This window comes from Mustelus asterias, chromosome 24, assembly GCF_964213995.1.
Source record: "Mustelus asterias chromosome 24, sMusAst1.hap1.1, whole genome shotgun sequence".
NCBI lineage: Eukaryota > Metazoa > Chordata > Chondrichthyes > Carcharhiniformes > Triakidae > Mustelus > Mustelus asterias.
In genome coordinates this window covers 31,258,445-31,284,339 of record NC_135824.1, presented here as the reverse complement: position 1 = coordinate 31,284,339, position 25,895 = coordinate 31,258,445, and the positions used below count along the sequence as shown (strand labels likewise).

Genomic DNA, 25,895 nt, shown 5'->3' with positions numbered 1-25,895 from the left:
GAGGAAGACGAACGACTGACATGCTGGCTCACGTGTAATAGCTTTTGGAAGAGGCTGATTGTTAGTTAATGGTGTGGAGGGAAATAATGTGCCCATCTTTCGTCAGAGAGCAGGATATGAATTCAGGCAGGTTAACCACCGCCTGCAAACACTGAACCATTGGAACATTCTGTGCCTGTGCAATACGCTGGGTGATCGTTCGGCTGGCAATCTTCCATTATGTGTGGAGCAGCAATAAAAGCAGGAGATAAAGAGCAGCCCGCTCCCCGGTGGGAACTCTTCTCACAGTTTGTGTGACTGAGTTACGAAAGCTGGTCACAGGACTGACAGAGTGCCGCGGCACCAGTGAGAAATTCTTCTCGCTCTGTGGACATTTTGTCTCCTGATGGAACCTCCAGTTCCTCGCAGAATGGGTGCACAATGGTTAGCACTGCTGCCTCACAGCTCCAGGGAACCAGGTTCACTTCTGGCCTCAGGCCACTGTCTGTCTGGAGCTTGCACATTCTCCCCGTGTCTGTGTGGGTTTCCTCCGGGTGCTCCGGTTTCTTCCCACAGTTCAAAGGTGTGCGGGTTAGGTGGATTGGCCATGGGAAATTGCCCTGTAGTGTTGGGGGAGTAGCAGGGTGGAGTTATGGGGATAGGGCCTGGGTGAGATTGTTGTCGGTGCAGGCTCAGTGGGCCGAATGGTCTCCTTCTGCACTGTATGTATGAAAAAGAGCAGTGGAACAGGTGGCTGTTGTTGTTATCTGCTGGGTCCAGTGAACCCTATACCATGGATTTGTTGAAGGAGTCAATCAAGCAAGCACCATGTATTGCAAAACTTGAGTCTTTGTTTAAACTTTAAGAGTGCCTTTTGTAACCTCGATGTCCCAAAGTGCTGTGGAACTCTGAAAGTACTTATGAAATGTAAACACTGGTAGTGCAGCAAGCTCACACCAAGACGACCAACTAATGTGCATTTTTGGTGATTTTTGAGAGCGAATTATTGGCCACCCTCTGCTCATCTTCAAATGTTACCATGGGATCCTTTCCGTCTATCAGAAGGTGCGGACAAGGCCAAGGTTTAATGTCTCATTTGAAAGATGGCACTCCTAACATTGCAGCATTCCCCTGGTATGGCAGTCGTGCTGCAGTCACTCGAGTGAAACTTGAACCCACAGCCCTCTGGTCCAGAGGTGAGGGTGCTACTGAACTGAACCATGGCTGACACCAACGCTATTTCAACACACAGCCGGTCATTTGGCTTTTTGCATCATGTGACAGCTTGGATTAGTTAGCGAGGCTCGAGCTTCTGGTCGAGAATGTGGTGGGTTGAGAAAACACTCTGGAACTTGAGCAAGGAATCTGGGCTGAAAGTGTAAGGCAGTGTTAAAGTTAAATTTATTAGTCACAAGTAGGCTCACATTCACACTGCAATGAAGTTACTGTGAAAATCCCCTAGTCGCCACACACTCCGGCACCTGTTCGGGTTCACTGAGGGAGAATTTAGCATTGCCAATGCACCTAACCAGCACATCTTTGGACTGTGGGAGGAAACCAGAGCACCCGGAGGAAACCCACACAGACACGGGAAGAACGTGCAAACTCCACACAGACAGCGACTCAAGCCGGAAATCGCAGCCAGGTCCCCGATGCTGTGAGGCAGCAGTGCCGGGTTCGATTCCCAGCTCGGGTCACTGTCTGTGTGGAGTTTGCACATTCTCCTCGTGTCTGCGTGGGTTTCCTCCGGGTGCTCCGGTTTCCTCCCACAGTCCGAAAGATGTGCGGTTAGGTTGATTGGCCAGGTTAAAAATTGCCCCTTAGAGTCCTGAGATGCGTAGGTTAGAGGGATTAGCGGGTAAATATGTGGGGGTAGGGCCTGGGTGGGATTGTGGTCGGTGCAGACTCGATGGGCCGAATGGCCTCCTTCTGCACTGTAAGGTTTCTATGATTTCTATGATTTCTAACCACTGTGCCACCGTATTGTGTTGTTGGAGATACCATCCATCAGGAGAAATGCTAAATGAGGTTCTGCTTATCATTTCAATTGATCACAGGGATCTGTTGAAAGTTTTTGATTTGATTTATTGTTGTCACATGTCATTTTCTCCAGGGCAACTAGGGGTGGGCAATGAATGCTGGCCAAGCCAGCGACGCCCACATCCCATAAATAAGTAAAGAAATATGGGCAGGAAGGTAATGAGGTCTTGAGACACAGTGAGAAAAGGGGCGATTCAAACTGCCCTGAGGTTTGTGGCTATTGATTTGTCTTTATATTGCAGTTATGTTAATGTTTCGCCTTTGCAAGAAGATTTGTGTCAATTTAAAATACCACTGGGCGAGTGAGTCAGGGCTGACCTTAAAGCAATGGTCAGTTTAATCACTCCAGTAAATCTCATTAGAAGACAGCATATACATTTCGAAGAACTTCAATCGATTGATCATTACAGGAAGAATGGTTAGCTCTGCAATGGTATACATCTAAGCTGACTGGTACAAGTGGTACTGAGTGAAAGATACAGTTTAATGTTTCACATAGTTTCTTCAAGTTTTTTAAAGTTTATTTATCAGTGTCACAAGTAGGCTTACATTAACACTGCAATGAAGTTACTGTGGAAAATCCCCTAGTCGCCACACTCTGGCGCCTGTTCAGGTACACAGAGGGAGAATTTAGCACGGAACATGCAACTAACCAGCACGTCTTTCGGGCTGAGGGAGGAAACCGGAGCACCCGGAGGAAACCCATGCAGCCACGGGGAGAAGTGCAGACTCTGCCCAGACAGTGACCCAAGCTGGGAATTGAACCCGGGTCCCTGGCACTGTGAGGCAGCAGTGCGAACCAGTGTGCCACCATGCTGCCCATAACTGTGGGCAGGTGGAATAGCAATGGAACATAGCAAGGGTAAAATTTGGAAATGAAGAACAAAGGGAAGCTGTGCTTGGTCTACTGATAAATAACTCACTAAAACTAAAGTCATTGATAAAGTGTATTAACCGATTACATTTTTCTTACATGAGGTTATATTTTAACTCCTTTATAATTATGTGATGCAGAATTGTGTGCATTGTTACATGGAGGAAGCAAGATAAATCTTTTAAAAATGTCCTGAATATTGGATTTGTAAAGGCCATGGAAAGGTCTGAGTGTAGAACCATAAAATAGCTGATTTTCCCAATCAACTACCATCCGGATTGGTTGTACGTGGAGTGAAACAGAGCTACAAGAATTGGACGCTCCAACAAATGCACAAATCAGACAAGTTACTTGTAGTCCCAAACACCAACTCACCAAGGCTCCTTGCATAGTACCTTCCAAACCCACAACCTCAACCACCTGGCAGACTAAGAGTGGCAGATGCATGGGAACACAAGCACCCTCAAGTTCTCCTCAAAGCCACAAACCGCCCTGACTTGTAGCTGTTGCCCCATTCCTTCACCGCCACTGGGTCAAATTCCTGGAACACCCCTCCAGTGCAATTGCATCCGTCCTATAATGTGGATCGCATCCGTCCTATAATGTGGCAACCAGACTGCACATAGTACTCTAGCTGTGGCCTCACCAATGTTCTATACAACCCCTTTGTGCTCAACATCACCCCCTTGGCTCCCTGTCCTGGCAAACATCACTCCTCCTCCCACATATCCACCGACTTGCAATAACCCACAAAATGATCTCAAAGTTCACAATGCTCCCCCCCCCACCCCCCCCCCCCCCCCCCCCCCAACCGACCTGCCACTTCCTGCTGATCTATTCAGCCCACCCAAGGTACCGCTCCCATCAAGAAGGCTGGTCTGGAAAATCCCTCTCATGCGGGACTTCAACACAAATTCCACCTGGACAAATGAAGGAGAATCATTGGACACGGTCCAAGAACCTGGTCTCAAACCCAACCCAACAGCTGTCTGGTTGCAAGGGAAGAGTGGTCCATCGTCAATAGGACTGGCCATGGCCTCTTCTTGGCCAACCTCCACAGATGGGGCATTAGTGTCAGCCTCCTAAGTGCCTGTGGGAGAGAGCAAACTAGATAGCACGTCATAGAAGAGTGTCTAATCCACAGGCTCAGCAAAGGCCTGTCTGCACTCAACACAGCAGGACCAGAAGAAACTGCTTGGCTGAGGGACTTTGCATTCGCTAAATAAGCTATACACCCTGGCCTCCATTTTCCAGTCTCTCACTCTCATTCAGTCTTCACAACACTCCCTAAATCACAACTCCTGAGCTCCTGGCAATAATCCTCAATTCCCCTTGGTAGTTGTGCTTGTGGAGCTTGCTCCTAAATCTACCCCCACCTGTCTGTGAATAAATCTCATGCCATCAGCTTTCAGATTTGCTCCCTTCCTGTCAACCATCTCTTTAGTCATTCATAAACCCACCACTGCTGCCAGGTCTGCTGTGCACTGCAATAACTGCAGGAACACAACTGACAGCATACCTCCATTCAATCTCCTTATCTCCATGTGCCATGAGCCTGTACTCAGAACTGTCAGTGTTTTTCAAGGCTTTGTCATTGCTATCTTTTCTGCTCGCTTCCTCACACGGTAATGGCACCCAGCAGTTTGAACATTTGATTTCCTGGACTTTCCTTTGTACCACGCTGGTGATCATTATTCCTCAGACTCATTGCTAACTTCCTTCATGCGGATGGGGCCGCTGATCACTTTAAGTGATGATGTTGATGCAGTGCGTACCATACTGCAGGTGGTTAGGGACTGCCTTCCAATTCTGAGGCACCAGTCTTATCTTCCTTGTTTTGGTTCGTTGCTGTCAGATCATTATTAATGAGTGTAGGTAATATTGTTACAGCGCTGTTATTACACGTTTGCTGATAATAGCGTAATGTTCAGCAACATTTGCAGCTCTTCAGACACTGAAGCAGTTCATGTCCAAATGCAGCAAAAACTGGACAATATCCAAGCTTGGGCTGACAAGCGGCAAGTAATATTTGTGTAACAAAATGTTTTGTGTAACAAAAGTGCCAGGCAATAACGATGGGGAGATGATGGCCTAATGGTGTAGGGATTCTTTCTGATTGTATCACGGCTTTGTATGGCTCCTGCTCTGCCCAAGACCACAAGAAACTACACATGAATGTAGCCCAATCCATCACCCAAACCAGCCTCCCATCCATTGACACTTCTCACTGCCTCGGAAAAGCAGCCAGCATAATTAAGGTCCCCACACACCCCGGACATTCTGTCTTCCACCTTCTCCCATCGGGAAAAACATACAAAAGTCTGAGATCACGTATCAACCGACTCAAGAACAGCTTCTTCCCTGCTGCTATCAGACTTTTGAATGGACCTACCTCGCACTAAGTTGATCTTTCTCTACACCCTAGCTATGTCTCGGACACTACATTCTGCACTCTCCCCTTTCCCTCTATATGAACGGTATGCTTTGTCTGTATAGCACGCAAGAAACAATACTTTTCACTGTATACTAATGCATTTGACAATAAATCAAATCAAAACCTATTAAGCCAGAAACTCAGCTAATATTCTGAGGACGTGGGTTCGAATCCCGCCACGGCAGATGATGGAATTTGAATTCAGTTAATATATATCTGGAAATACCATGAAACCATTGTTGGAAAAGCCCATCTGGTTCATTAATGTCCTTTAGGGAAGGAAATCTGTCGTCCTTACCTGGTCTGGCCTACATGTGACTCCAGAACCGCAGCAATGTGGTTGACTCTCAACTGCCCTCAAGGCAAGTAGGGATGGGCAACAAATGCTGGCCAGCCAGCGATGCCAATGTCTCATGAATTAATAAAAAAAATCTCCAACAAGACAAAATCTCACCATCGCCCCTAGACATTCAATGGCATTGCCATTGTTGAGTCCCCTATTATCAAAATCCTGGGGGTTACCATTGAGCCGAAGATGAACTGGACCAACCATATAAATACTGTGACTACAGAAGCAGGTCAAGTATCCTGGGGTGAGGAACTCACCTCCTGACTTGCAAAGCTTTTCCACCATCAAGGCACAAGTCGCGAGTGTGATGGAATACTTTCCGCCTGCCTGGATGAGTGCAGCTCCAACAATGTTTGATAAGTTTGACGCTGTCCAGGACATAGCCCACTTGATTAGTGCCCCATCCAAAAGCATTCACTCCCTCCACCAGCGACGCACAGTGGCACAGTGTGTACCATCTATAAAAAACACTGCAGGAACTCGCCAAGGTTTCTTAGGCAGCACCTTCGAAACCCATGACCACTACTATCTACAAAGACAAGGGCAGGAGATACATAGGAACACCACCACCTGCAAGATCCCCTCTCAGCCATTCGCCACGATGGCATGGTGGTTCGCACTGCTGCCTCACAGCGTCAGGGACCCGGGTTCAATTCCAGCCTCGGGTCACTGTGTGGAGTTTGCACATTCTCCACGTGTCTGCGTGGGTTTCCGCCGGGTGCTCCGGTTTCCTCCCACACTCCAAAGATGTGTGGGTTAGGTTGATTGGTCATGCTAATTTGTCCCTTGGTGTCAGGGGAATTAACAGGGTAATATGTGGGGTTAAGAGGATGAGGCCTGGTTGGGATTGTGGTCGGTGCAGGCTTGATGGGCCGAATTGGCTGCTTCTGCACTGTAGGGATTCTATGATTTGGAAATATATCGCCGTTCCTTTGCAGTCGCTGTGTCAAAATCCTGGAACTCCCTCCCTAACAGCACTGTTGGTGTACCTACACCTCGGGGACGGTAGTGGTTCAAGAAGGCAGCTCACCACCCCCTTCTCAAGGGCAATTAGAGCCTAGCCAGCAACACTCACATCCTATCATCTGCAAAGCTGTTTAATCATTCTCACCAAACCAAAATGATTTGCATTTGTGTAGTCCTTTCACAGCCTTAGGACCCCAGTGTTGTCGCTCAGCGCTCCCTGACGCCGTACCAATTGTTTTGGTCCCCTAACCTACAACAGTGTGACTTCAACCCTGGTAGACCTCAGAAAGCTGAATGGGGTTCGCAAAGTGCCCGTGACACCCCAGGAAAAACATGACATGGAACATTCCTGGCTTCAATCATCCCCAAAGCTTAAGGGCAGTCCCAAGTCACATCCACAAAATCCATGGCAGACATTGGTGTACAAGTGGAAAATTGAAACTTTCCAACTGTGAGACTATGGTCACCCAGAACAGGCCATGGAAAATATGACGCCTCCGTGCCCAGTTCATGATGATGAAAGAGGCACCACAATGACACACATTGTTACTTCTGCCACAATTAATCCGGCTTAGCATCTGAACGTAAAATGGTAGAATCATAGAAACCCTACAGTACAGAAAGAGTCCATTCGGCCCATCGAGTCTGCACCGACCACAATCCCACCCAGGCCCTACCCCCATATCCCCACACATTTTACCCACTAATCCCTCTAACCTACGCATCTCAGGACACTAAGGAGCAATTTTAGCATGGCCAATCAACCTAACCCGCACATCTTTGGGCTGTGGGAGGAAACCGGAGCACCCGGAGGAAACCCACGCAGACACGAAGAGAATGTGCAAACTCCACACAGACAGTGACCCAAGCCGGGAATCAAACCCAGGTCCCTGGAGCTGTGAAGCAGCAGTGCTAACCACTGTGCTACCGTGCCGCCCAGTTGTTGCTCAGCATCTACATTGACCATATCGAAGAGAGAGAGATGACCTCAGGACACCCACTAAGTACTTTACAGTCAATGAAATACTTTGAAAATGTAGTCACCACTGTAATTAAGATGGGAATTGTGGCGGTCAGTTATGCATACGGCAAGGTCTATCCTGTATTCGTCAATTGTGAAAACCTGCTATTAGTGCTAAATTTTCCTTTGATTAATTTGAACCTGATCCCTTTGTCCAACGCACGCAACACTTGGTTCTGAGATGTAAACAAATGCTGCAAGAACCTCCTGGCTTAAATCAGCTGATGACGATGAACTGGTTGGAAAATCAGATTCCTATCTCTAGCTTAAAGAATGTTAAGAAAAAACAAGACTAAGATTCATCAGTGTTGTGTTTCAAATATCATCCAGTTCTTGCGACGCACTATCAGTAAATTCACTTCGGCATAGAGAGGATTGCTGAATCTACTGAAGGAACATTATGATATTGATCCTGACCTTTCCTCAATCAAAAGGCAAAAATGTGACGTCAATGCTGTAGCGTGTGATGTTCATTTCCCGTGCAATTTGTATGTGGTCCATCCGAAGCAAATTAGATTTATTATTGTCATATGTATTGGGATGAGCAGCACGATGGCACAGTGGCTGCCTCACAGCACCAGGACCCACATTCACATGGAGCTACTGTGAAAATCCCTTAGTCACCACAGTCTGTTTGGATACACTGAGGGAGAATTTAGCATGGCCAATTCACCTAACTGGGACATCTTTCGGACTGTGGGAGGAATCCGGAGCACCCGGAGGAAACCCACACAGGCACGGGGAGAATGTGCAGACTCCGCACAGACAGTGACCCAAGCTGGGAATCGAACCCAGGTCCCTAGTGCTGTAAAGCAGCAGTGCTGACCGCTGTGCCACCGTGCTGCCCATACTTAGGGGAGAAGGAAAGGAGAGGGTAGGTTCGCCATGAACAATACTGAAAATGGGTTAAAATGTGACATTACATTGTGTAACCTGTTCACCGATGCCTTGGCATAGACTGTTTAGGTGGTTTCTTTAAGTGACAGCGGGCAAATACGATCAGCTGACACTGATATTATCTCAATAACAGCCGGGCTGAAATTAGTTGCACCTGCACAATGCCAAAGTTACAATTGCCCTAAAGAGTAGCATTTAGAGGGACATTGGCAGCACGGATTTCAGGCTGACAAACCCAAAATTATTGCCATCTGAATGGACCCATTCCAGGAGTACAGAAAATGGAGGCATCTGTGACAGGCTACATCCCTGGAAAGGTACAAAAAGATAGTTATTATGAAAATTGTGCTCTGCCTACATGTCTACAAAGCATTGTTGATGATTCTGGATTGGCCTCTACCTAGAGCGAGCCAGAAATTCCTGATGGCTGTGCTTCTAACCAGTGATTTCTTTCAGCAGACCTCCTTGTTTAATCTCTAACTGATCCCAGGAATGATGCCAGCGTGCCTCCTCTTGAACTTTCTCTGAACTGGGAGAGCCTTTTAGTTCTTCGCTTCTCTCCGCATGTTTTCATTTCCCCCATGCCACCCCTTTCAAATGAGTGAGAAAAGGACTTGTGTTTAACATCGGCACCAGGTGAGGCCATTCAGCCCCTTGAGCCTGTCCTATCGTTAAGTCAGAACGTGGTTGACTTAACTCATTCTACCTAACTTAGTTCCCTAGCCCTTAATAGCTCAATAAATATCAATCGCAGTTTGAACATTTTCAATTGACCCACCACCCTCCCCCCCCCCTCCCACCCCTGGCCCCCGATGTTCCCCCCATCCCCCAACAACTACCACACCTTTTAGGGGAGAGTGTTTCCAACTTTCATGACACTTTGTATCAAGAAATGCTTTCTGCCTGAACAGCCTGGCTTGAATATTTAGGCTATGACCCCTTCTGAACTCCTGGAAAAGCAGAACATTTCTCTCTATCAATTCCATTAGTTGTCGTAAGTACTTCAATTAGATCACTCCATACTCAATGGAATACAGATGTAGTCCATGCAACATGTCCTCATTATTGACCTCTTTTGGCCCCTCTTTCATTCTAATGGATCTGCAGTGCACCCACTCCAATCCATCCGAAGTTGCAGTGCCCAGAACTGAATGCAATGCTCCAGATGTGTCTAATCAGAGCTTTATATAACCGTATCATACCTTTCAACTCTTTGGACAAGATTTTCTGGTCCCTCCCGCCGCAGGAATTGTAGCTGGTGGGACAGAAAATTGGGCGGACCATTTTTCTGGTCTTGGGTGCATGTGGGAGGAAAATCTCGCCCATTGTCTTTGCGTTTATATGTCAACTTTCATGGCCTCAGAAAATCCTGAAGTGACTTCACAGCCTGTGAAGTATCTGTGACGTATAGTCATTGTCCTAATGTAGGGTAACATGGCAGCCATTTTACGCACAGCGAGGTATCGCAATTGGATGGAGCCCATTTCATTTGTATTAATGATTTTGGTTGAGGGATAAACACTGGCCAGAATGTAATGGATGATTCCTCTGCCCTTCAGTGCATAGCAACATCTCTGAACTGTTGCCTTTCAATATGAGATGACATTTTTCTTAACTGCAATTCCCTTACCCCTCTTGTATCTCGATCTTAAAATTACCTCTGCTTGCTTTTGAAGCCAACTGCTGAACTCTAGGGCCACCATTGCGTAGGAGCCCTGCTCTCTTCCAGTATACAATGTACACTCCAGGGTGCCAGGGTGGCAGTGCCAGGGTGCCCAATGGCCCCTGGTCCCACTGGCGAGGCCATCACGTCTGGTCCCCATTGGTGGGGATCATCTGTGATTCTCGCCGTTGAGGACCTCGATTGGCAAGTGGAGCTAGGGTAAGTGAGCCCAGACAACAGCGTCCGGGGCTCATTGATGACATGTTAATCATGTAATTAATATTGAAAGGGTGCGAGACTGATTTCAGTGGCAAAATGGAGTTGGCAAGATTGTGACAGGTGAGAAATCGGGCTCAAACCCAATTTTTTTTGCCTCTTGGCCTATCTCACCAGCTCACAACCCAATCATCCGGCATGGTGAGCCAGTAAGATCACGCACTCAAATGTTTGCAGGGCAGAAGTGGCCGTGATGTGTACATTATTAGGATACATTAAGGTGTTTTGGATGTTCTGAAGGCTACAGAATATCTATCCTTTAGGGAGTAGCAGCTTTCACACTCATGACGTAAAGGTGATAGCTGATATCGTTCGGCTTTCCAATCTGATTTTATCATGTATTCCCTCTACAGATTTAATGTCACTGAAATGAATTTAGTTTAATAAGATACCTTTAGTGGTACAGTACGTCAATACTGCTAATCATGGATGGTTAGCTGTTTTCGCACAGTGGAATTTCGATGAAACGCACTGTGCTGGAATTAGAGTTGGAGCAGTACAGAATGCGGCGTCACTGGAGGAACAGATAAACTAACAACATCAACAAATTGCTAATCTATCAAGTCTATCCTTTGGATCAATTCATGTCACCGTATTACTTCAGGATTAGAGGGGTCTTGGTATATTGTCAAGTTGCTTCATTATGTAGCCAACATCTCCCTCCACTGCTTTGGCATTGTCAGACTGGTTCATAGAATCCCTACAGTGCAGAAAGAGGCCATTCTGCCCATTGAGTCTGTACTGACTTTCTAACAAAGCATCCAGGCCCACCCTCCTGTACTATCTCCATCACCTGACATACTTACCCTGCTAATTCTGTGTGGAGTGTGCATGTTCTCCCCATGTCTACCTTTGTTTGCTCCGGGTGCTCTGGATTCCTCCCACAGTCCAAAGATGTGCGGGTTAGGTGCATTGGCCATGCTAAATTGCCCTTTAGTGTCCCGGGATGCGTAGGTTAGAGGGATTAGCGGGGTAAATATGTGGAGTTACGGGGATAGGGCCTGGGTCGGATTGTTGTTTGTGCAGACTTGATGGGCCGAATGGCCTCTTTCTGCACTATAGGAATTCTATGATAATTCCCCTAACCCTCACATTTTAGGACACTGAGGGGCAATTTAGTACGGCCAATCCACCCCTAACCTGCACATCTTTGTTTTGGGTTTGTTTTTCATTCTTTCATGGGACGTGGGCATCACTGGCAAGGCCAGCATGTGCTGCCCATCCCTAATCACCCTTGAACTGAGTGGTTTGCTGGGCCATTTCAGAGGGAAGTTAAGAGCCAATTGTATTGCTGTGGTCTGAAGTCACATGTAAGCCAGACCGGGTAAGGACGGCAGGTTTCCTTCCCTAAAGGACATGAATGGACTAGATAGGTTTTTAACGGCAATCGGATGGTCACTATTAAAAAACTGCAAAGCATTTCCTTAATATTTCAATCAATAGCACCAGTACAGACAGTTACACTGTTCCACGCAGCCGTTGGCACTGCTGCCTCACAGCGCCAGGGACCCAGGTTCGATTCCCGGCTTGGGTGACTGTCTGCATGGAGTATGCACGTTCTCCCCGTGGGTTTCCTCCGGATGCTCCGGTTTCCTCATGCAGTCCAAAGATGTGCGGGTTAGGTTGATTGGCCATGCTAAATTGACCCTAGTTTCAGGGGGATTAGCAGGGTAAATATGTGGGATTACAGGAATAGGGTGGGAGTGTTGTTGGTGCAGGTTTGATGGGCTGAATGGCCTCTTTTTGTACTGTAGGATTCTATGATTCAATCTGAGATCGGAATTGAACGAGGGTCCCTGGAGCTGTGAAGCAGCAGTGCTAACCACTGTGCCACCAAGTCGTGCCGCTGTTGCGTGTTGCTAACAAAAGTGCGCTGTCATTGCTGGTGCAGAGAGCAGATCAGGAGCTTGGTCATTAGCGATGGGTTTGAAGGAGGGGGTGGTGTAAAAGTTAATTTATTAGTCACAAGTAAGGTTTACATTAACACTGCAGTGAAGTTACTGTGAAATCCCCCTAGTCGCCACAGTCCGGCGCCTGTTTGAGTCAATGCACCTAACCAACACGTCTTTCAGACTGTGGGAGGAAACCGGAGCACCCGGAGGAAACCCACGCAGACACGGGGAGAACGTGCAGACTCCACACAGACAGTGACCCAAGCCAGGAATCGAACCGCGGTTCCTGGCGCTGTGAGGCAGCAGTGCTAACCACTGTGCCACCGTGCTGCCCAGGCGTAGAGGCGAAGGCACTGCACATGGGGGAGCCAGTCTGGATGTGTGACGTTATGCCACCACTGGGGGTGATGGCTCTGGCCACCTATTGCTCCTTGGCCATTGAATTGTGCATCAGTGACTTGTGCTTTGGAGCAGCCGCAGGCCACAGCGAGGACCCTCATGGACTGCACTTCGAAAACCACCGGCCTAGACTACATTCTTTGAAGTTCTTTTCCTAAACTCTTTTGCCTCTCTACCTCGGTAGCACAGTGGTTGGCACTGCTGCTTCACAGCTCCAGGGACCTGGGTTCGATTCCCGGCGTGGGCTACTGTCTGTGTGGAGTTTGCACATTCTCCTCGTGTCTGCGTGGGTTTCCTCCGGGTGCTCCGGTTTCCTCCCACAGTCCAAAGATGTGCGGGTTAGGTTGATTGGCCATGCTAAAATTGCCCCTTAGTGTCCTGGGATGCGTAGGTTAGAGGGATTAGTGGGTAAAATATGTAGGGATATGGGGGTAGGGCCTGGGTGGGATTGTGGTCGGTGCAGACTCGATGGGCCGAATGGCCTCTTTCTGTACTGTAGGGTTTCTTTGATCTATTGCTGCTTCTTAGAGCTTCCTCGAAGCCCATCCCGTTGACCAAGCTCCTGATTTCTCTCTGACAGCTCTGTCTGGTTTGTCCATTTAATGATTCTGCCTCTATCAAACACTTTGGTACGTTTTACCATGTTCCTGGTGAGCTTGTATATATTTAACTTCGTACATCTTCCTTCATTCTGACATTTCTAGCCTCTCTTATTTTGACATGCAGATGGCATTTGATCCCGGTGGCACAGTGGTTGGCACTGCTGCCTCACAGCACCAGGGACCAGGGTTCGATTCCCAGCTTGGGTCAATGTGCGTGTGGAGTTTGCACGTTGTGGGTTTCCTCCGGGTGCTCTGGTTTCCTCCCACAGTGCTGGTTAGGGTGCATTGGCCGTGCTAAATTCTCCCTCAGTGTAACCAAACAGGCATCGGAATGTGGCCACTAGGGGATTTTCACAATAACTTCATTGCAATGTTAATGCAAACCTACTTGTGACTAATGAATAAACTTTACTTTTAACTTTTACCTTACTCACACTCTCCAAGCTTACCTTGCAGGGTGAACCCTGTACTGTTCTGTTCCCTGCCCTCTGAGGAATGAGTCAAATTAAATCTACGCAAAAGAAAGAAGGCTGTGCGGGAACATACAGGAAAAACAATAATGGAAATTTTAGTTTGTGTGTATTACTCTTGGCTCATTTTACACCTGAACCAAGAGGGTTTGAAGATCTGTAGATTAACTGCATTGTGAAATGAGTTGCCCAACTTGCTTACACACAGTATGTTCCAATAAAGTTTTGACCCATTCCTGTTTGGAGATTAACTGTGAGGAGTGGGTACGTTAGGCACGCACACCATCGTTTTTTTGTCAGTGCATGAGTCCTGTTGTGGTGAAAGTGACTAATTACAGGAGATTGCAAACAAAAATGGAAGTTCCTTTTGTGTAAACGGATTTATTGGAAGTTGAACTGCATGGGGATAGGCATTAATGGCCGTTGCCAAGGAGCTGTGGAATATTATACTATGGGGGAGTAAGGGCAACAGGTAATTCAAGCAACAAACCAAGCCAATTGACGCAGTGAGAAGGAGGAGTTTGTTCTGATGCTGCTGGTTGATGTTCTAACATCATGAGTTATAAACAATCAGCATCAGGGTATCGCACAAGGAGTGTAAATTGATTTTCCGGTGAGCACTTTGACCATTTGCATCTTTGAATCATTAAGAAGGCAACTTGGCCAGTCTTGACCTGTTAGCCAGTTCAACACATGCTCACTTATTGGAGCAGCTTCAGGTACCAGTGTTGAGCAGTGAAAGATTCGCAATTATGCAGCATCTTGTACAAACTCGCAGCCATTGAAGTATTTCTGATGTTTAGTCACGTAAGTGTTTACGTTTAAGTTTATGTGTTAGTGTCACAAGTAGGCTTATATTAACATTGCAATGAAGTTACTGTGAAAATCCCCTAGCTGCCACACTCCGGCACCTGTTCGGGTACACTGAGGGAGAATTTAGCATGGCCAATGCACCTAACCAGCATGTCTTTTGGACTGTGGGAGGAAACCGGAGCACCCGGAGGAAACCCACACAGACACGGGGAGAACGTGCAGACGGTGCACAGCGAATGCACAGACAGTGACCCAAGTCAGGAATTGAACTCGGGTCCCTGGCGCTGTGAGGCAGCAGTGCCAACCACTGTGCCACCATGTCACCCATATTGGAGGGAGAGGTAGTGGCATAGTGGTATTGTCATCAGACTAATAATCCAGCAGACCCAGGGTAATTGTTCGGGGATCCGGGTTCAAATCCCACCATGGTGAAATTTGAATTCAATAAAAATCTGCAAAATCTGAAACCATTGTAAAAATGATTTTGCCCTTTAGGCAAAGAAATTGCCATCTTGTCTGGTCTATTTGTGACTCCAGACCCACGGAATGCCCTCTGAAATGGTTAGCAAAACATTCAGTTTAAGGGCAATTAGGGATGGACAACAAATGCTGGCCCAGCCAGCGATGCCCACACCCCATGAATGAATGGAAAAGAATAACTTGAGGAGGTTTGGCAGCTAATTTCTACAAAGCAACCTCCCACAACAGCAGTAGCCAGAAAATCTGTTTTCTGAAGTTGATAAATATTGACCAGGGCACCAGGGATAACTTCTCTGTGAAATGGTGCTGAGAGACCTTTTACAACCACCCGAGAGACCTGACTGGGCCTCAGTTTAATGTCTCATCTATAGAAAAGCAACTCTTGACAGTGCAGCATTCCCTAGGTACTGCACTGCGTGTCAGTCTAGACTTTTATGCAGGTCATTGAGAGGGAGTTTGACCCACAAGTTCTGCCTCACAGAAAAGAATGCTGTTCATTAAGCCAAGGCAGATACCGAAAGAATGAAGAGTAAAAGTTAAGAGTTAGAGCGAAGCTAGCATTGTTCATGGAATGTCTATTGAAATTTGAATATTACAAATATCCAGCATTTCTAGAATCATCTATGTCTACTGTTTTTAATTTTGGCAAACTGCATACTTGGAGCACACTGCTAGGTTATGGCGAGTGGCTGGAGCCCGGAATGTTCTGCTAAAGGAATTGGTAATGGGTGGGGGCGCTGTAACTTTTTTAATGGGGCATTGGATGAAGTGAAGGATGATAATGGGTGACTGATCAATGTGTTTATGCCTGGGCTACACAGTGAAAATCTGGCCTCTTGTGTTATAGGAGCAGATCTTATTCCAATCACCTCTACCTAATGTCTCAGGTCTTCGTGCTCCTCTCATTCTGAACTCTGTACCATGACTGAATGGGTAGAGTCATGCAAATCCTTCGAGACCTACAAGGGGATTTGGGGTCCCTGCTATTTCTGCCCGCCCCCTCTTGCTATTTCCCCTCCTCCCATTCTTCTCCCCTCTGCCATTCACCCCCCCCCCCCGCCACCCCCGCCATTCACCCATCCCAAATACCACCACAATCAACTGGAAGACCCTCCAATTAACTCCACTCCCAAATATAACCTCTCTGCTGGCAGCCTTCTCTTGTGGCTCTTGAGCCGGCCCAATTCAGACACAACCCCCTCCACCCCTCTGTCACTCAGCAATCACTGGCAGTGGAAGCAGATTCTTTTACATTTTTAAGGCAATCACTTTCTGCCTTCAGTTGAGGCTAGAGGACTGATGCCTCCTGGGGACTCCTTGAAAGATTGCCATGCTTATGACGACTCATGCTGTATGAGCCACCTGTTCCGTACGGCAGTTTAGCTCATTCCCGCTGCTTGAAGTCTATTGGAACCACTCCCTGCCAAGCACTTCCCTGTCTATCTGGGAGTAGATGACACAGACATGTCAGGGCTGAATGAAGCAACAAGCCCCACAACCCAATGTGGATTGGCCTGTGTTACCCCTTCCCCACCCTCCCTGCGTGTCCATTCTGCATTGGCTCCTACTGGTTTTTTTGTTGCAAACATTTTATTTTTTAAAATAATTCATAGGACGTGGTCTCGCTGGCTGGCCAGCATTTATTGCCCATCGCTAGTTACCTGAGGCCAGTTGAGAGTCAACCACATTGCTGTGGCTCTAGAGTCACATGTAGGCCAGACCAGGTAAGGACGGCAGATTTCCTTCCCTGAAGGACATTAGTGAACCAGATGGGTTTTTCCCACAATGGTTTCATGGTCATCAGTAGATTCTTAATTCCAGATTTTTAAAATTGAATTCAAATTCCACCACCTGCCGTGGCGGGATTCGAACCCTGGTCCCCAGAGCATTAGCTGAGTTTCTGGGTTAATAGTGTAGCGATAATACCACTAGGCCATTGCCTCCCTCTCTTTCGCTTACTGAAATGCACAACGATCACAGAATCCCTACAATGCAGAAGGAGGCCATTCGGCCCATCGAGTCTGCACCAATCACCAATTTTAAAAAAAAAATGCGACGTGTTGTTCACAGTTTTAAAAGGAGCAAACGGTGACTGATGTTTTGGGAAAAGGCAGAAGTTTAAAAATTGGGAATTTGAAACAAAACTTTGTTGAGAAGATGGGAATTGGAGAAAACCTCACTTGCTGTCATACTATGATATGCAGTTGCTGCACTGTGTGACATTAGTGTACCTCTAAGAATTTTTTTTTGAATCATGTTCTCTGCAGTGGTAAGCAGACCTTTTCAGTTTTTCTTTCTCATTGTTGCCGGGCTGTCTGCTAGAAGTCTTTTTTTTGCTACTTCAATGGCTTTAATGGGATTTTGTTTATTTTTCCTCCGGAATCCTTTATGACCTCGCATTGTGAGGGGTGTTAGAATGTAACCAATGATAACATTGGATCTGTTGTAATGACCAATGGTAACATGCTGTAAGGATCAGCTGACCCAGTAAACTATGTAACCAATGACAAAATGATGTGGTCAGCTGATTCAGTGCAAATAAGAAGCTGCTGGGGTTTGTGGGAGCTTAGGATTGTCTAGGGTGAGGCCTCAAGTGTTGGAGTAATGAAGTTGCTTTATTGAACCTTTTTCTTTGATTTATAAGTTGGGGTAAGTCTTGTTTCATTTCATTGCCTATAACTGAAGAGTTACCTCTGCTGGATGAACGTGGTGGAAGATTGATTGACAAGTCAAAGTCAGGTGGAGGAACCACCTGACTTTTAATTTTAAAAATTAATTAAGGATTAATTTTCAGTTTTAGTTTAGAAGAGGGTGGACATCTGATGGAAAGCAGTGTTTCTCTCTCTCTCTGTGGTACTATAGTCTGCTGGCTAGCTGGAAGCAAGGTTGCAGGCCATCCTGGAGTGGAAAATCTGCTGTTGGTGGTTGGCTTGCCGACAGCCCCTCTCTCCCTGTTGTTTTGGGAAGCTGTTCTGACTCCAAGATTGTCTGTGTGTGCCTTAAGAGAACTGCAGCGTTCAGCCAAAGAACCAAATTCCAGTATCACGTGAGCAGTAGTCTTTGCTGTGTGAAACCTGTGGCAAAGGTTTTGTTTATGGGATTTGTTTAGCTGAAACGGTGTTTAGCTGTTAAGGTTTATACAATATCATTGTTTTTTTCTTGTTTGCAATTGGTAAAAGTTATGCCAATTTTCTTTCTATACATGTTAGCTGGATACTGAAATAAACTTTGTTTGATAAAAGCTCCCTAGTGGGTCATTTCAATTATACCTGAAGTGAAATATCTCGTGCTTATCCTAGCCAAATTCAATTGCAAAATGTATGATCCAGGCGGACTTCATAGAACACTTTGGATTTTCTGACCTGAATTATAACACACTGATAGAGAATGAATTTTTGGTCTTGCCTTTCCTTTATCTCTCAAACATCCTCCAGCCCTGCAACCCTCTGAGATATCGGAGTTGCTCCAACCCTGGCTCCTTGCATGTCCCCCCGTTTTACTTGCTCTACTATTGGCGGTCAGCTACTAGGCATTACAAACATTGGAATTCCCTCTCCAACCCTTCCTGCCTCACTAATTTTCTCTCTTCCTCCGATAAAGACAATCACCAAAAACCTCCGATCTTGTTTGCGGCAGGGATTCTTTGGTGCCTCTCCAGTGAACGGAGTTTTGGTTGAGTGCCGCATTCTCCATTCTTGCTGAGCAGGAACAGACAAGATCGGAGAATCCCATCCAATGTTTCCCCCAGCTATTAGCTGCCCAGCACGTTAAATGGCTCTGTATCAAATTATCTTTAATTACGCTCCTGCAAGGGACCTTGGAACATTTCACTACGATAAAGGCACTGCAAAAATGCAAGTTGTTGTTGAAGGATGTTCCACAGTTCACCACGGAATGCGACCAAAAAACTGATAAGCACATAAACAAGCCAAGAAATGTTCCGCTTGGATTGGGATTGCTCTCGGTTGAGAAGCCCTGTACAATGGGAGCGAATTGGGAATTGATGCGATTGGATCTGAACGATGCCCGGATCATGGATAAATTGCTCCGGCCTTGTTCAGTGTGAATGAGAACAAAGTTCAGCTTCAGGCAGTTCATGTGGAAGGTACAAAAGTCAAGGTGGCTTGTTCCAAACTTGATTCATGTTCATGTTTTCTCACCTTAAGGGTTCACAGTCAAGGCATCAATACAGTTGGCCTGATTTAAAGGAAGGAGTGAGATTGAGGAGTGAAGCATAGCCACGGGGAGCTGAAGAGTCTGAATCAGTGAACGACTTGGGTAAGTGCTTTGTTTCTGTGGCAGTGATATTTTATTTTGTTGGCTCAAAGAGACAATTCACTGTGCACTGGAGATGTTCTTGCAGATATACTCATTTCCTCACAAAGCATCAATCAATTTTCCAACAGTTATACAGATCCTATCTATCACAGTAACAGAAACTGTGAGATTAATATCGTGTCCAGCTAAGATGACTGGAAGAATCGTAAATTTTGGGAACAAGTTGCGTAAATATGGCTTCTATGTTATTGAGTAAAAGATTGAGAAGTGAATTGAGTGCGGCATTCCACAGGTCACAACTTACCAATAAGAAAATACTCCATTTATTCCTACTCTCTGCTTTCATTCTGCTAACCAATCCTCAATCAATGCTAATACATCACTCCCAACTCCATGAACCCTTATCTTGTATAATATATATATGAGGGGAGGCGATGGTCTAGTGATATTATCGCTAGACTATTAATCCAGAAACTCAGCTAATGTTCTGGGGACCTGGATTCAAATCCCACCACAGCAGATGATGGAATTTGAATTCAATAAAAAAATATCTAGAATTAAGAATCTACTGTTGACCATGAAAGCATTGTCGATTGTCGGAAAAACCCATCTAGTTCACTAATGTCCTTTAGGGAAGGAAATCTGCCGTCCTAACCTGGTCTGGCCTACATGTGACTCCAGACCCACAGCAACGTAATTGACTCTCAACTGCCTTCCAAAGGCAACTAGGATGGGCAATAAATGCTGGCCAGTCAGCGATGCCCATATCCCATGAATGAATAAAAAAAAATTATGCCCTTATCTTGTTTAGTATAATGCCGTAGGTGGCACAGTGGTTAGCTGTGCTTCCTCACAGTGCCAGGGACCTGGGTTCAATTTCAGCCTTGGGTGACTGTATGTGTGGAGCTTGCATGTTCTCATTTCCACCCCCCCCCCCCCCCCCCCCCAAACTGTGTGCGTGGCCTTCCTCCGGATATTCTGATTTCTTCCCACAGTCCAAAGATGAGCAGTGCAGGGAAATTGTCCATGGTAAATTGCCCCTTAGTGTCCCAAGATATGTAGGTTAGGGGGATTAGCAAGGTAAGTGTGTGGGGTTGCAGGGATAGGGCAGGGGTGGGTCTTGGTAAGATACTCTGTTGGAGAGTTGGTGCAGACTTGATGGGCCGAATGGTCTCCTTCTGCACTGTAGGGATTCTATAATGCTACGGTTGATGGGCAGAATCTCCTACTCCTCTTCCTATGCTGCTAAATTCCCCTCGCTGCCAAGGCTGGATTTAAACTCGGGTCTCTGGAGCATGAATCCAGGCTTCTGAATTACTCATCCAATAACAAGGCCGCTATACCTTTCATTTTTAATACTTTCCAAGTAACTGGCGGATGGTAATAAATATTACCTTGGCAACACAGCACAGGTCCCAAGAATATATTTTAAAAAGCAGTCAAATGTCATTCTATAGAATGAACAATCTTTCAACCTAATTTAAAAGTCGAACCTATCTCTGGTGTGCGTGACTGCCAGAAAGTAAAAGAAGCTCTAAATATTTAAATGGGTTTATAATCTATATCATTTTACTGATCAGAAATGTTGCTATCATTTCCCCAGTGTCAACGGCCCTGAATATAGCTCATGACATTGGATACGGTGAAATGAAAGGTGTTTTATTGCACTTAACACCAATCAAACAAAGGTGTGAGGTTGTTCACTCGAAACAAATGGAAAAATAAACCAATTATACTTCTGCTTTGCTTAACACGCTTAGTCCAAACTGCAACTATGCTTCTTCCTCCTGCATGCAATGTTAAGCCTCACCATTGCAGTCCAGTAATAAAAGATGATGCAAGTCCAGCTTCTTTGTAAACTCACTTTATTCCCTTTTACACCCCAACACCCAGTGCCACCTGTAACCCCATTATATAATCCCTGGTGAGTACTATTAAACAATTAACATACAAATTAAGTCTAAAGTACAAGGTTGCAGTTCACCCATTCCTAAAATGCAACACTCTTCGAATGGAGAGTTTCCTGAGCCGAATAGTTTGCAGCTCAACTACAATGTTAGCCTTCAGTTAAAAGTAAAATAGTTTATTTATTAGTCACAAGTAAGGTTTACATTAACACTGCAATGAAGCTACTGTGAAATTCCCCTAGTCGCCACACTCCGGCGTCTATTCGGGTCAATGCACCCTAACCAGCACATCTTTTAGACAGTGGGAGGAAACCGGAGTACCTGGAGGAAACCCACGCAGACACGGGGGAGAACGTGCAAACTCCACACAGACAGTGACCCAAGCCGGGAATCGAACCCGGGCCCCTGGCGCTGTGAGGCAGCAGTGTTAACCATTCCGCCGCCACTTTTTTTTAATAGTTGTCATCGGTTATGTTGTTCCGTACAAAACCAGATAAGCTGCTGTGGCTCTTGTTGGTTGAGGGATAAACATTAGACAGAGCTGTCTTCTTTCTATAGAAAAAGCATAATTTAACCATTGTAAGATGTGATGTGTATTATGAATGACGGTGCACTTTATGTATTCAATGATTCTGCGCCTTGGCTGTCTCCAAATTGGTCCTAACATGAATAATTCACCTGTAATATGCACCATCTTGCGTTATTATTACTTTACCAAGGCCTAATAAGTAGACTTTGTCAGGACTAATGCATTATTTATTTGTAAATAAGGAGCTGCAATTTAAACATCACCAGAATTTGAAGCTGATAAATATTTACAATCTAATTTTCACAGAAAGTCCCAACCAAAGTGTTTGGTTTTGACGACTTGTGTGCAGTTTTCTGTGATAGTGGAATGTCCTTTCGAATGGAATTCAGAGGCAGTACAGGTAGGTTAGGATGTTTGAAGTAGGAAGGTTAAGAGGATCACTGACCAACTAGAATTGATGAAGCAGGTTTGAGTTTATAATCTAAGCTGTCCCTCCAGTGCAGTATTGAGGGAGTGCTGCACTGCCCGATGTACCAGGGTGGCACAGTGATTAGCACTGCTGCTTCACAGTGCCCGGGACCCGGGTTCAATTCCAACCTTGGGTGACTGTCTGGGCGGAGTCTGCATGTTCTCCCCATGTTTGCGTGGGTTTCCTCCGAGTGCTCTGGTTTCCTCCCACAGTCTGAAAGATGTGCTGGTTAGGTGCATTGGCCATGCTAAATTCTCCCTCAGTGTACCCGAACAGGCACCGGAGTGTGGCGACACTTCATTGCAGTCTTAATGTAATGAAAAAGTGCAAGAATGATGGGAAATAGACTGGAATCTAGTCAATGTGAAGAAATATTTTCACTGGAGTCTATTTGTTACTGAGCTACGATGAGTCTAAGAGGGAGGTCTTCAAATGCTAACTAGTTTTGATAGTGTAGATAAGGTAGAACTGTTTACTTTTGGATGGCGGGGGGGGGGGTGTGCAGTAACCTGAGGACACAGGTTTAAAATAATAAATAAACTTAAGGTGTGTAGGTTAGATGGGATAAGCCGTGGTAAATGTGCGGGGTTATGGGGATAGGGCGGAGGAAATGCCCTGGTCTGCCAGAGAGTAGGTGCAGATTCGATGGGCGGAATGGCCTCATTCTGCATTGTAGAGATTCTATGATCTTTCAGATGAGATAGTAAACCCGCTTTGGTGGGAATTAACGAGCCCACAACACCATTTCAAAGAAGACCGCTGCGTCCTGGCCACAATAGTGTATCTGGTTATTATCATGTTACGTGATTGTGGGATCTTCCTGTGCACAGATTGCCTACCACAGTTCCAACAATGCACCTGTGCCTTGTCTTCAAATGCACGCAATTGGCCATAAAGCACTTTGGGAAGATTGGAGATTCTGAACCGTTCTGTATAAATGTAGGTTCTTCCTTTTACAAAAGGTTGTGACAGAGAGCTTAGAGGCTGAAGGTGAGAGCGGATTCAGCTATCAGATGAGAAGCCCTTTTTTCTTGTTACCTGAATCCATTGCTTCATTAATGAATTGATAAAAAGTCCTGAAACTTTAATGGCGACAGGATTGAAATTGTTTTGAAGCGAAGGGCTCGGGTTTAGGAGTGAACAGTCCTGGGTGCAGGGTTTCACTCGCCAGGTGTACATGTTGGGGCAGAAGGCGAGCGAACAATTTGACGCTTCTCATGGTTCTTCTGGGACATCGTTCAGGCCACTGACTGTGAACTCCGACTCCCTTACTCTAACTTAGACGATGCTCTCTCCAGAGGGGCTATATCGAAACCTTTACCATGTGACTCTGGCAAGTAATAACTTTGCTGAATATTCTAAAATCCCTTACTCTGATAGAAAAGCTGCAAGAACGATGGGAAATAGACTGGAATCCAGTCAATACGGAGGAATATGTTCACTGGAGTCTATCTGTTACTGAGCTACGATGAATTTAAGAGGAAGGTCTTAACATGATAACTAGTTTTGATAGAGTAAATAAGGTGGAACTGTTACCTTGTGGGTGGGGGGCGCAGTAACCTGAGGACACAGGTTTAAAATAATTGACAAAAGAATCGGGGGATCAGGAGTTTATTTACACAGTAATTAGTTTCAATCTGGAATACACAGCTTGAAAGGCTGATGAAAGTAAATTCAATAATAACTTTCAAAAGAGAATTGGATTGATACTTAAAAAGGAAAGATTTGCTGGTCTATGGGAAAGAGCAGAGGATTGGGATTAATTGAATAGTTTTTACAAAGAGCCAGCTCAGGTACAATAGGCTGAATGGCCTTCTCCTGCACTGTATCATTCTGTCAATGCAAAGCAATGAGATCAGATCACCGAGTTAAATCGAGCAGATACATTGATGGAGTGTGCTGTGCTCCAACACTACCTTAGATTGTTATCCCTCCTGGTGATAATGTGGGTTTATGTAGCGTATACAGTAGGTATAATAAGCAGTAAGGAAAGCAGATAGTATGTTGGCCTTCATTGCCAAGGGGACTTGAGTACAGGGTGCCTGACTGCAGCTGTACAGGGTCTTGGTGAGACTACACCTGGAGTACTGTGTGTAGTTTTGGTCTCCTTGTCTAAGAAAGGATATACTTGCCATAAAGGAAGTGCAGTGAAGGTTCAGCAGACTGATTCCTGGGTTGGCAGGATTGTCATATGAGGTGAGATTGTGTCGATTTAAAAAAAAATTCATTTGTGGGACATGGGCATCGCTGGCTAGGCCAACATTTATTGCCCATCCCTAGTTGTCCGTGAGAAGGTGGTGGTGAGCTGCCTTCTTGAATCGCTGCAGTCTGTGTTTTGTGGGTTGATCCACAATGCCGTTAGGGAGGGAATTCCAGGATTTTGACCCAGCGACTGAAGGAACGGCGATGTATTTCCAAGTTAGGATGGTGAATGACTTTGAGGGGAACTTGCAGGTGGTGGTTTTCCCATGTATCTGCCGCTTTCCTTCTAGATGGAAGTGGTCATGGGTTTGGAAGGTGCTGTCTCAGGATCTTTGGTGAATTGCTGCAGTGCATCTTGTAGATAGTACACACTGCTGCTACTGAGGGTCAGCGGTGGAGGAAGTGGATGTTTGTGGGTGTGGTGCCAATCAAGCGGGCTGCTTTGTCCTGGATGGTGTCGAGCTTCTTAAGCGTGGTTGGAGTTGCACCCAGCTGGGCCTGTATTCACTGGCATTTAGAAGAAAGAGAGGGGATCGCACTGAAATGTATGAAATTCTGACAGGGCTGGACAGACTGGATGCAGGGATGTTGTTTCCTCTGGCTGGGGTGTCTAGAACAAGGGGTCACAGACTCAGGATATGGGGTGGGGCATTTAGAACTGAGATGAGGAGAAATTTCTTCACTCAGAAGGCAGTAAACCCGTGGAATTTTCTACCACAGAAGCTGCGGAGGCCAAGTCACTGAATATATTTAAGAAGGAAATGAATAGATTTCTAGACCATAATGGTGTCAATGGTGTCAAGGGGGAGAGCACTGGAGTTTGGCTTTGAGTTGGGGTTCAGCCATGATCATGTTGAACAGGTTCGAAAGACTGAATGTCGTATCTCTGCTGCTATTTTCGAGAAATAGGCCATTCAGTCCAAGCAGTCCATGCCAGCATTTATGCCTCTTCCTCGAGTGGCATGGTAGCACTGCTGCCTCACAGCACCAAGGACCTGGGTTCAATTCCACCCTTGCGTGACTATCTGTGTAGAGTTTGCACATTCTCCCCTTGTCTGCGTGGGATTCCCCCGGGTGCTCTGGTTTCCTCCCACACTCCAAAGATGTGCAGGTTGGTTGGATTGGCCATGCTAAGTTGCCCCTTATTGTCCCAGGATAGGATTAGGGGAATTAGTGGGGCAAATACAGGGGGGGGGGGGATGTGGATAGGGCCTGGGTAGGATGTTCTGTCAGGGGTCAGTGCAGACTTAATGGGCCAAATGGCCTCCTCCTGCCCTGTAGGGATTCTATGATTCTATTGATTCTCATTTAACACCATTAGCATGACACTATTCGCCCCTCCCTCATATGCTAAT

General features: G+C 46.0%; 1 protein-coding gene across 6 annotated transcripts in view; it reads left to right on the top strand.

Annotated features, from left to right (window-relative positions):
* sema4ba (sema domain, immunoglobulin domain (Ig), transmembrane domain (TM) and short cytoplasmic domain, (semaphorin) 4Ba) overlaps window positions 1–25,895 on the top strand; it is a 401,715-nt gene that overhangs the window by 59,311 nt on the left and 316,509 nt on the right. For 2 of the 6 annotated variants that reach the window (XM_078241520.1, XM_078241522.1), the window contains exons 1-2: window positions 8,776–8,877; window positions 19,322–19,433. The exons of 1 other annotated variant lie outside the window; for it this stretch is intronic. The gene's annotated coding sequence lies outside the window, so the exon portion shown is untranslated. Of the gene's footprint in view, window positions 1–8,775; window positions 8,878–14,405; window positions 14,476–14,554; window positions 14,670–19,321; window positions 19,434–25,895 lie in introns of those variants that run through there. 3 more of the 6 variants (XM_078241525.1, XM_078241523.1, XM_078241521.1) reach the window with 3 other exon arrangements.